The following is a 12,028-nucleotide window of genomic DNA, read 5'->3' as shown; positions in this document are numbered from 1 at the left end:
TTTTAGAATTATCTTGAAGTATGGATGCCTGTTTGCTTTTACTAAAACAATATGTTCTATCCCACAAGGATTTATGTTAACTTTGCTCGTGTATCCATGAAACTCAGGATTGACTTTACAAAATATGGAATTCTGAGAACAAAGAGCTATGGTTAGAAGCAAGTAAAATTGTATATGCTCATCTATCTTAACGCTTCCTCGAGGTCTTGTAAAAAGATTACATAACCAGGAACACTGAAACCGCTGTGCTGAAATATTTGTCATACTCATTAGTCATTTTTAATCAGTTTAATTATAACGTTTTGGACGTATCAACCTTTATATGTGTGGTAGCATATGAAAGAAATAGGGACCCAATTCACGGACATTTTTGGAAATCTGTTTGTCAGGTCTGCACAAGGCACCATTTATGAGAGAAATATTCTAAATTAAGACACTTTCATATATACTCCTTTCAACTGCAGCAATAACATTTTCATAGTGATAATAGTGAGTGAAGCATCACAAAATGGATGTGGTTGTAAGAGGAAGGGATGTCACCACTGCAAAAAACGATATTTCTGTTATTAAAAAAAAAAAAAGTTAAAATGCTGAGTGCAAATACTCTTTTGCATCATATTTTCTCATATTCAATGGTACACTTGTTACATTTCTGTGCATGTAAATAGATTGGCATTTGAGTACTCACCAATATCTATCTGTCTATGTCCTGTGTAGATTTCCAAGAGTATTCATCAAATTGTTATTTAGTTCCAAAACAGTTGAAAATCTACTTCAAACATAGAAATACTAAAGTACATGCCGGCTTTTTTTCAGAAATTTGTCTGAATCTATAATGTGTTCAGTACTCTTCTTCAGAGATCATAGACTGTGAAGCAGTGTTAAGAACAAGGTCGAGCTTGCAGATTTACACTACACTAACACGTCTCGACACTACTTCTAAAACACACATCTAATATGGCCCTGCAGTTTTGTTCAGACAAACAGGAAAAAAAGACGCAAACTAAATGAAGTGAAAAGAGAAGGCACAAGAATGTGTTTTGTGTGAGAGCAATTCTGAATAAATCTTACCTCATGATGTGGATAAAGTGAAACGTTTGTTTAGGTGTCCAAGTGCTGATGACATTGTCATAGTCAAAATAATGTGCATAGTCATGAGATGACCCTACGATTCCAATTTTATAGAGCAATGACTTTATCCCTTTTTGTATTCACTCTTTCACTCAGTTTTGTCCTCATCTAGGCACCTTGGTGTACCTCTCCGTGTCTCTGTGATGTCCCACCATACACCCCTAGAACCAGACCACAGATTATGCAGGCATGTGCACCTGTAACCCTGCACTCAGAAGCACAGACATTGCATTGCAGGCCTCAGTACTTTTAGGATGCAGGATTAACAGCCACTATGGCTTGTGAACTCGTAAACGGAGAACTGATTCGCGCAGGATTTTGCACATTAACTGCCTGTTTTTCATGCAGACATATATAACATTTTCACATTTTCGCAGACAAAATGCAGGTGGGGATAGAAAACCAGTAATTAATTTACATGCAGAACCTTTTACTCCTGTTTTTGCCCTCTTCGAAATAACAAAGCAACACTTACCTAAGTCCTTGGTGTTCTACTGCACATGCCTCAATTCTTCTCTGCTTCTCATCCTTCATGAGTTGCCCATCACCAGTGCCCGCTTATAATGAGTCACTCTGCTGTGGTGAAAGTGGGAATGTTTTAGCATGTTTTATGGTCTCATTGGCTTAAACAAAAAAATTGTTGCAGCACGTAACTGGCATAAATAACGCCATACAGGAAAGTGCAAAAAATAATTGTGTGGATGGTTTAAGAGATCCGTCTTGTATCACAGTATAATTTAAAGACCTCTGAAATATGTTGGATCGAGTAAGATATATTGTAGTGTTTGGTGATTTAAAGTCCGTTTTGTGGAATTAATAAGCAGAATAACATCTAATGTTTGCCTATTTCTCAAATGTCCAATGTGGGCCCAACAAAACGAGAATTAAAACTGAATGGATCATGTAGCCATTTTGAATTTTCTAATATAATGTTAAATATGTTCCCCTTTGTTGGTCGTCAAAACTATTCTTTGTATTTTTACTCCAGTTTGTCTTTGTTTTCTTAATTTGCAATGTCCTACAATGAAACAAGAAGTACAAAACATAATGAAATTGAATTAATGAAAAGAAGGAGTGAGCAGCGTTTGGGTAAAAGCAACAGGATAGAGCTCATGTTATCTCTGCCTGGAGGTGATGACGTAACCAATGGTCTCCAATTCTAACTACATTTCACGTCTTCAGTTCCTCTGAAACATCGCGAGACACAAAGAGGCAACATTTTTTAAAAGACCCAGCATAAAGCAGAAGGACTGAAGCCGGAAGAATTACAATACCCTGACAATCTGTAGTCATAAAGTTTGAGCTATGTCAACGTTTTTTTTCTTCAGGACAAAGATTAAACGTAAGCAATAAATTGTGATGCCTTATTGCTTGTCTGGGACGGACAGCTCATTTTCTACGTTCATTCTCATTTCTTTTCACCCATAAATATAGTTGCTAAAAATCATCCTGTTTATGAAATTCACCTTATGTTGTTAGGAAGAAGTAAAATATGAACACTTTATGCAAAATTATATAATTGGGAGTGTGTTATTAGCTGATTACAATAAGTGCTATGGTTTGTTACTACTTGATTCATTTGGCACAAAAGTAGGAAGTCGTGTACGTTGTTTAATTATTTACATTTATTCCTGAAAAAGGGCTCGGAAACACACTTTTTGTATTTAATATGTCAGTTTTTTTAATCTCATGACATTGTCAATGGGAATATAGCATGATTTTGCAGGGTCCTTTTAAAGCATGTTAACATTCCAAAAGCTGAAATTGAATACATGTATTTGAGTTCTCTAACAATGTATGCAGCTAGCCGAAAATATAGCTACTCTAGCTGAAATAGACTTTGAAAACTAGAAGAGTTAATGGAGAGATGGAGTATGGCAAATGTCACGTTGCATTATAGTTGATTAATTAATATTTAAATAGCCCTTACATTGTTCATCCTTTTTTGCATCCAATAGTGCTGTTTTAGAAAGTAAATAAAACCCCCTCTTTTCTCTCCAATGCTTTCCAAAGTACAGCACAATTTAGACTTCCCAACCTCTTCAGAGTAAAGCCACAAGTGCCCTCCTCATGGAACCAGATGTTTTGCCAGCGCACTACCACACGCATGCTGTGTTGTACGCATTATGCATATACGCAGAAGGGCAAAGGGCCTACTGCATTGCCACACAGCATAATGTCTGTTGTTGACACAATGCAAGCATTCCATTCCCACCATTCCTTTTCAAGAATAACTCCTCTTTGAATTTTCCCTTCTCTGCTGGTTCAAGACCACTAATGAGCGCCTTCCGCCTCCAAGAATGACATTCGCTGCATTCCACACTGGGATAACTCAAATAAGAGAACAAAAAATCTCATCCACAATGGGGTTTTGAGCTTGGAGTACACCTTCTTTTGGCCACTAACTTTAGAAACCCCAGGACTCCTTGTTTTGGAAAACTTTATACTGAGCGTAAACTCCACGTTTAGCACTGTAAAGTACACGTCTGTGTATATACTTGATAATATGCCAATAATTAGAAATCATCTTTGTGACAAAATGCATGGAAAAGGCCTGTATTAAGATGAGCATCCCCTCTCACCGCCTGCAATGTGGAGCTGCCATAGGATTTCATTGTGTGTGTACAGATAAGCTTTGCACCCATTACTTCATACTGTACATAATTTCAGGCTTTATCCTACCCGTTAGTTGTTATTTCTCATTATTCCTCATAGCTTCAGACACAGGGCTTTGACATCATCCTAAAGGGCCTTGGAATCCTGAAGTGTGACATATCTTGGAATGAGTTTAGAGGAGTTAAGTTGGTGGCTCATAAATCTTCAAAAGCCAAAACATGGAGTTGGGCATCTTTACCAAGAAAAGAGTGAGAAAGGCTCCGCCAGTTGTATACTGAAAAAGGCTCTGTAACATGGATCCCTCTAATCAGTGATCACTGTTTGGGAAGTTTGGTTTTTGCAAGTGTGTAAACATTTTCTTTCAGCTTTAAAGTATGTCATCAACAGGACAACCATTCTTTTCCTTTCACGCTATGTACACTGTTACATGTCCCTTTTTGACGGCATATTATAACATTTTATCCAACTTTTTTTCGCGTGCGCATTTATAAAATACATAGTAAACGTGTTCTTTGCTACAAAAGGCAAACTTTTGTCAGGAAGCACTGAACAACACGTAATGCAATGACGAAGAAGATCGATGAAGGAGTTTGGAGATTAACCCCAGTTTGATAATGGCGCCCTGATATACCTTTATGCATACAGGAAAGTCAATGTACTCGCGTAATATATCCTGGATAATTTAAAGAAGCAATTAAAAGCCAATCATAGTGTCTCTTAATCTAGATTATGCCCAGTGTGAACCAAGCGGTTCCTTGAATATTGTTGACTATACAGAACCCGTTGTGGCTTTGTTTTCTTTATATTCTCCTTGATTTTCTAATAAATAAAAACATTACTTTGTGTTTAAAAGTATAGAAATGAACAAAATACATTAAGTAATCAGCTTCAATACTTGCTGACAGTTGCCCAGCCTGGTCCTATTATAGTCCGATCCATGTCGTGCTAGTCAATTTGTTTTCCAGCTTGGCATAGAATATATTTCATATCTATATACAATTGTTCTGTCATGTATTATTCTGTACTATATTTCAATCAGTGTAATTGTATGTCTGACAAATATTTGAATTCTTTCACTACTATTTTCCTACATGTCTACAGGTTTTTGAGTAAATTATTTCATTTTAAACGCGAGTGCGGCTGTTTTGTTTTAGATATATTCACACAAAAGGAATAACCTTGTTTTTAATTTAGGAGTTGAATTTGATGAACTTAGCAAGTTATCTTACATTTATGCTGGACTTGTTAACTCATCATGAAAGAAAATGGAAAGAAATGTAAGGTCTGTTGGGAAACGATAATTGCAAAAAACAGCGTTGCAGTAAATTGCTACACTCAAGCCAGTGAGGTGATATTCCTGGTTAATGTTTCAGATGGACGTGTGCACTCATCAATCTTTGGTTTGTGTCTCCCTGTGCACAGTGTAGTTGGTGCTCACTTGTACTTCCCGCTTCCATAAATTTGTGTTTTAGTTGTATAGACTGAAAAAGATCCGGCTTTAGTACTCATTGCCAATTTTGTTTACTTCATATCATTACATCATGAGCCTGTTTCGCCTGTCAATCATATAATCAATAATTTCTCAGATCACTACACACGTACCTGCCACGGATATTTGAGACCCTGTGTGTTTCAGACATAGACAAGCCAATCTTCAGGGGATAATATTTAGGGCTCCGAGTTTTCATTTTTTGCTGATTTTTACAGATAAATACAGACTGAAAATAATGTGTTTCCTGTCAGTATTCATTTAAAAAAAAAAAATAGAAATCTGTGCTTCTTGTAAGTGACTCTCTATGCTGTCCTTCATGAATAAGAGGCCAGTAGCTGAGCATATAGACTGCATATGGAGTTAAAAACCAGGATGAGATTGCCTTAAATACAGGTATTTGTTGCCATATATTTGTATATTCTGCTAATATTTACATGTGTATATATATATAGATAGTGTTTTGTTACGTTTGACTGTTTACTTTGCTAAAACTTGACAGGCATCGTAGTAGGAGTGCACTTTTATCAGTCAAAACATAAATGTGGAAATATACCAGTTCACGACTCCACTTATTCTCAAAACACAAAATAAATATTGCTAATCACAAGTAAGATGGACAAAAAATAAATATGGATATACATAAATGGAAATGCTAAAAAATAAATACCATAATACCGACTGCCCTAAATATTTCATATTATTTAATCTACAACGCAAACCAAAATAAAACATATGTCAGGGGACTCATAATACAAGAAATCACTTTTTCACAATATTCAGTCTACCCAAAACACTAAGGGCTCTTTTTTATGTTTTGGCGGGCGGCCCATCATTCTACCTTTGGGGCCGGAGAATATTAATCCATCCAAATGGAAGAGGAACCATCATATACATTTATAAATGACAGCTAAGCTGCTGGTCATTTATAATACAATAGCAAGAATTGCCGTCACAGTGGTTCCTATCAATGTTTCTCGCTGTTTCGTGCAGGGCTGCATCAGCATGACATAGCCCTGTCCCACTTAAGGTAGTGATCCTCAGGGGCTGTTTCCAATGACAGTTGAATTTACCTGTTCAAACTGCAGCAGCCTCTCTTCTGGGAAAGAGTAGATGAAAAGGCTGCTGGGAGAATTGCCATCTACAATGTAAACGACTGCAGAAAAAATGTTAGCCTGCAATTCAGGAAAGCTGCTACGAGGACTAAGTAAGGTAGAATCTTGTTAACCCACAAGAAGAAAGGGGCTTGGGTCCGATTAAAAGTCTGCCTGCTGAGAATGCCGATGGTCCTGGAGACAGAACGATCTGCAGATGCTGGAGGAAATCCAGTACACTAGTTTGAATAGGTCTTTGGCTGTTGGCATGCATTTGTTAGCCAGTGTTCAATAAGACATTTTAAAAACAAATAGCAAATTTTGGAATTCTTGGAAAAATTTGCTAAGCTTTTTGTGACTTTTAATTTTTTCCCCCCCTATGGAAGAATTGCATAACGTGCCAAGCTTACCCAAAACCTACATGACTACATTAGCAGAATGTTCTTCCTTTTTCCCATGGGGAACTTTTGGCTGTAATGCTGAATCTAGCCACTACTCTGCAAAAATAAAGCTCTGCGAAACGCTAGTGTATAACAGCTTTTGGTATTGCTCTGCTTATGTGTAATATGGGAAACATATGGAATACAGTGCTTGTACAATTCCAAAGATCCAATCCAATGCTAATAGTCACACTTACATATGTGAACAAAACATGTGTCATTACAAGCTCCACATGCAGCCTCACTTTCCCTGGAAAACCATATTTGTATCCAGTCATAATCCATATATAACCGAGCACTGGCCTTAACGTATACTAATCATCTCAACTATATACTGCAGCTATCATGAGTGTGCAACTGCTGCATGCTTGTATTACATTGTGCAACTAATCAGTACATTCCCCTTAGCAAGAGGCTTCCATAATAGACCCACCACAGCTCAGATTTCTACGGCTTGATATTGAACTTGGACAAGCAAAAAAAGTGGATAGGAATAAATGAGCAAACACTTCTTAACTACTGAAATTTTCTCTGGACAATTCCTTGGATTTTATGGTATCTTTTGTTACAGAGTGGTATCAACCATATGTAAATGAAGCAGTCCAACATAGAACCATATCCCCATAACATCGGATCTGTCATCTGACATTTCACATCAGGACGAGAAAACCACAGAGAAGATGCATGCTTCCCTGTAAAACAGGTTCTGGTGCTTGCACAAAACATATCATTTGTGCATATAATGCCTTGATAATGTGCGCCGAGCCATGCCGAAATTTGACTTGAGGGCTAAATTTGCCTCTGCCAGAGGAGGTTTGGCTTAAATATTATGGTAAATAAGATGGTGTAGACAAGAATTACTAGGAACAAGAACATGCATTGACCCACTTCATCACATAAGTGAGGGAGACAACCACACACCGAAAGAGCATAAAAATGCACACACTTGATATATAACACGTTTGGGTTACCCAAAACAATATATCACTAGTGTGGCAGGTCAGCAGAGGGAAAATATATAATTATGCAGCAGCACATAGGCATCAAACCAACCACTCACGTGCTGTGCAGTACCAATGAAAGTACATCATACCGTATTATTTCAGACATATAGTAGAGAGCCAATTCAATTACATATTTCATAAGGAACTCTGTTACAACAATGAAGGATTATCCCATTATGTCCTTTGGGAATTTAGATTTTGGCAGACAGGATATCAGTCACCATTGTGATTGAGTAATCCATCCGCGAGTTCTAAATCAGGCCCAAAGTCTTTTATCTGGCTCATTTTAAAGATTGGGGTCCTGAACAAAGGCTCATAAACTGCTTGCAGGCTCAGGTTGTAGGAAGTCTTTCACAAGGAAACAGAAGCAACAAAATTACTTTTTGCATTATGGAACTGCATTTAACAGTTGTGGTTCGGAGATTCTGCTGCCGGTTGCTTCTCATGAGTTCTGGAGACCACTGAAGATATGAAGGATAGTTCTCTGGCCTTTTAGGTAACCAACGAGAGGGTTGCATGTCTTTTCTCGTTACTTCATCTGTAGGTTTGCCCATACCTTAATGGCCCTGATCTCCTTTGCTTCCATGGCTTCACTCACTGGGGTATTAGTTCAATTTGCATATTCACTTTTCCTAGTGGAGATGCAGGTACTCAACTGGTCAAACCTCAGCTTTATCAGAATCATGGAGGGCTCCAAATATAATATGCCAGTAGGGGCTTTTCTAATTAATTTTCATAAGGAGATTGTGCTGCCAGAATCCACAAAGGCACAGAGACTTGATCATTAATAATATACTCAGGCCCTATTTTTATCAATTTTTCACGCAGCACATCAGTCAAATTTGCTGTGCTGCATTGGGCAAGAAGGGAAAAATTGCATAGGTCATTGGCCTGCTACAGTTATCCCCTGCATTGGCGTTCTGACAAGTCTGCCCTTCACAATCCATTGACACCCAGCATGGTGTAGATGGACTTTGTGCTGTCTGTCCTAGGATTTGTAATGGAAGTTTGTATTTTCAGTACACATTCTTATACGTAGACAGCTCATAACTCATGAATACATTTACCCTTGCTTACCACTGTGTCAAGTAGGTGTTTCTGACACAGACTAGTCTGGCTAGCTCAATAGATCAAGCTTTGCATCAAAACCAATGGGTGTTTGCAGTGCTCAGCCATAGCAATAGCCACTTGATACAAAGCGGTGTAAAATGGAGCAAAAGATTTGTTGCCCTGAGAAATGCACCTTTCTAGCACAAAACACCTGTGCTGTATAGTAAATAATATGCACTCTTTTGAGTCACTCTGTGTCACTTTGCCCTGCATTAAAGCCTCAGTATATCTGGATCATAGAGTCCCCTTCAAGACACCTGGAACTGGGGTCATGCTTGTTGTTTGATTTTTATGTACATTATTAACAATGTAGAAAACTTGGATTTTAGTCAGTCAGTCAACACAAGCTTTATTCGATCCCAGATCATCAAAGCAATACACAATAAATATCATCATAAAAATACAAATACAGTTTCATTTTAAAATCATGATACCAAGTATAAGGTCACCTCCACTAACCTATCTAGGGATCTCATCTGAGCATTCCTAAAAACCATAGATAATATAAAAATTACGTGTGGGCCATGCTGAAAAAAAGTATTTGCTAACTGCATATATTAAAACTTTAGAACAATGACTTTTTAAAAATCCTCAAAGCTAATGCACATTTCCTTATTCCCATTTCCCGACTCAAATTACGGATCCACTTGGACCTAAAAGATGAATATGCGGGACAAAAAAACATAAAATGTTCGACAGTTTCAGAGGAGATATCACACACGGGGCATATATCATTTGTTACATTTACATCCCATCTGCACATCACGGTCTTCAAAGGCAAAGTCCCAAAGCGGAATCTAGCATATAGGCTTTTGCCTAATATGTCGGGTATAATATCGAAATATTCTTCAAACTGTGGATACCACTTGATGTTGATAAAAAGATTGGTTAGACGACCACAGGATTTGCGATTAATGTAATCGTTCCTCACATAAGACCAGTAGACACGCTTCAACACTTTTGAGTGAACTTTCTCTAGCTTATGGGGGTTCTCCCATTAGTCTCCTAGACCCAAGTTCTTAAACCAACTAGATACATGCTTGACCCATGGAGTGGAGAGAGAGTTAGAGCATTTTAACAGATCTAGGAGTGAGACCTTGTATACATCTAATTCGGGAGTGGTCCATAGCCTTACCCAATATAAAAGGGGTCTTAAAATAATTAGGTCGGCTATCCGTTTTAGTTCCAAGTCTAGAAACAATGGAATCAATGTGTTGCTAGGAGGGCAGGCACACAGAGCCCTCGCAAAGCTATTCTCTCCGATGGTTAACCTATTGCTGTCAGAAAAGCCCCATACCTCCGCACCATAGACAGCAGCTCCCTGTGCCTTAGCAGCATAGATCTTAATGGCTGGGGAGATCGTTTTTACCATCGTGCCCCTATAAAAGCGCAGAATAGATGCTGCACTATGCTGTAGAAGTCCAGTACTTTTCTTAACCTGTTCTTCCCAATGTAAATTATCAGTAAGCCTCACACCTAAATAATCAATAGCGCTAACCTTATCCAGGGGATCGCCATCTAGAAAAATAGTGCACTTCTACCGCAACTCGGAACGCAGAGCCATCAACTTCGTTTTCTTAGAATTTAGCTCTAAACCATAATCCCGACAAAATGCATTAAATCAGTCAATGAGGATTTGTAAGCCCATGGGAGTCTTAAAAATAAGAAGGGAATCGTCTGCAAAGAGTAGGATTGGGACTTTTTGGGCACCTAAGGTGGGAGCGTCACTCTGACATGCCATCATGACCTGTACCACCTCATTAATAAAGATAGAGAACAAGAATGGTGCCAACACACATCTCTGGCGAACACCCCTATTTATGGGAATTCTGTCTGTCAGTTCGCCTTGACTACCCCATCTCACTTGTGCAAAGGTGTCTTCATGCAAGCGCTTTAATAATAAAATTAGATTGACTGGGATCCCTATTCTATGTAGAACCTCCCACAGCTTCTCTCTTGGGACCAGGTCAAAAGCTGATCTCAAGTCAACAAATGCAACATATAAAGGCTGTTTCGCAAGAGCTGTGTATTTCCAATAAAGCACAGCCAGCCTAAAGGCCTGATCCACAGTGCTAATTCTGGGTCGAAACCCCGCCTGAAGGGGAGAGAGAATCCTGTGTTCCGTGGCCCATCTCATTAGTCTGCTTAGAAGTTTAGCAAAGATTTTTTGCAGGTTGTCTATAAGACTAATCGGCCTGTAATTAACTGGAAGATTTGCATTACCCTTCTTGTAAATGGGAATGATTTCGGCACCCTTCCAAGCTGTAGGAATCTGCCCCCCTTCAGCAATTTTGTTGGAAAGTGTGTTAATGTACCAGGTCCATATTAATGGCTCAGATCTGTAAAGATCCCCTGGGATCTTATCGGGTCCTGGTGCCTTACCGGATTTTAACGAGCAAATTGCCTCTGCAGTTTCTTCCATAAAGAAATTGATGTGGGCTTCGGTATCCAATGGATCCCCTCCTGAAAATGCGGAGTGAAATTCCATATCTTGTGGGGAGCGAGAGTTTTGCCCCACTTCATGATTAACAGGGGCCTCAGGAGTAACAATTTTATCGTAGAGACATGAGAAGTGTTCCACCCACCTTTCTGGTTGTATGTGGTTCCTTAATCTGGTCCTTCCCCCTTTCTCTCTCTTAGACAGCAACTCCCAGAACAACGTATTGTTATTGGACTCTGTCACATCTAGCAGCTCATGCCAAATTGAGTCCTCCCAAGATTTTTTTGCTCTAGAAATGGATTCCTTATATATGTATCTAGCTTGCTAAATATCCCTTGGGGTCCCTTCCTTAATAGCGTCTTTTAACCCCGCCTTAGCCCTGGAGCATGCTTCATCAAACCAAGTATTATTTGTCATGATTCCTCCTTGCGGTCTTGCCCCAGCCTTCTTATAAAAAATATTTTGGAGTTTGGCAACCATAATTTCATGTATACGAATAAAGGGAATGTCCTTAGGATCATGCTCTTGATAGGGTGCCAAGGTATCTAAAAAGAATGAATAAATCTCACGTAAAAAGTAGGGGTTCGACACCAACTTTGGCCACCTAACCTTCATGGATAAGTTCTTCTCAGAGGGAGTAGGGACCGTGGTAGATTGGTTGTTAATGGTTCTACAAAATACATTCCCAAGAATGGACAGTACCA

This window comes from Pleurodeles waltl, chromosome 6, assembly GCF_031143425.1.
Source record: "Pleurodeles waltl isolate 20211129_DDA chromosome 6, aPleWal1.hap1.20221129, whole genome shotgun sequence".
Taxonomy (NCBI): domain Eukaryota; kingdom Metazoa; phylum Chordata; class Amphibia; order Caudata; family Salamandridae; genus Pleurodeles; species Pleurodeles waltl.
Note: the sequence above shows the minus strand (reverse complement) of the source record.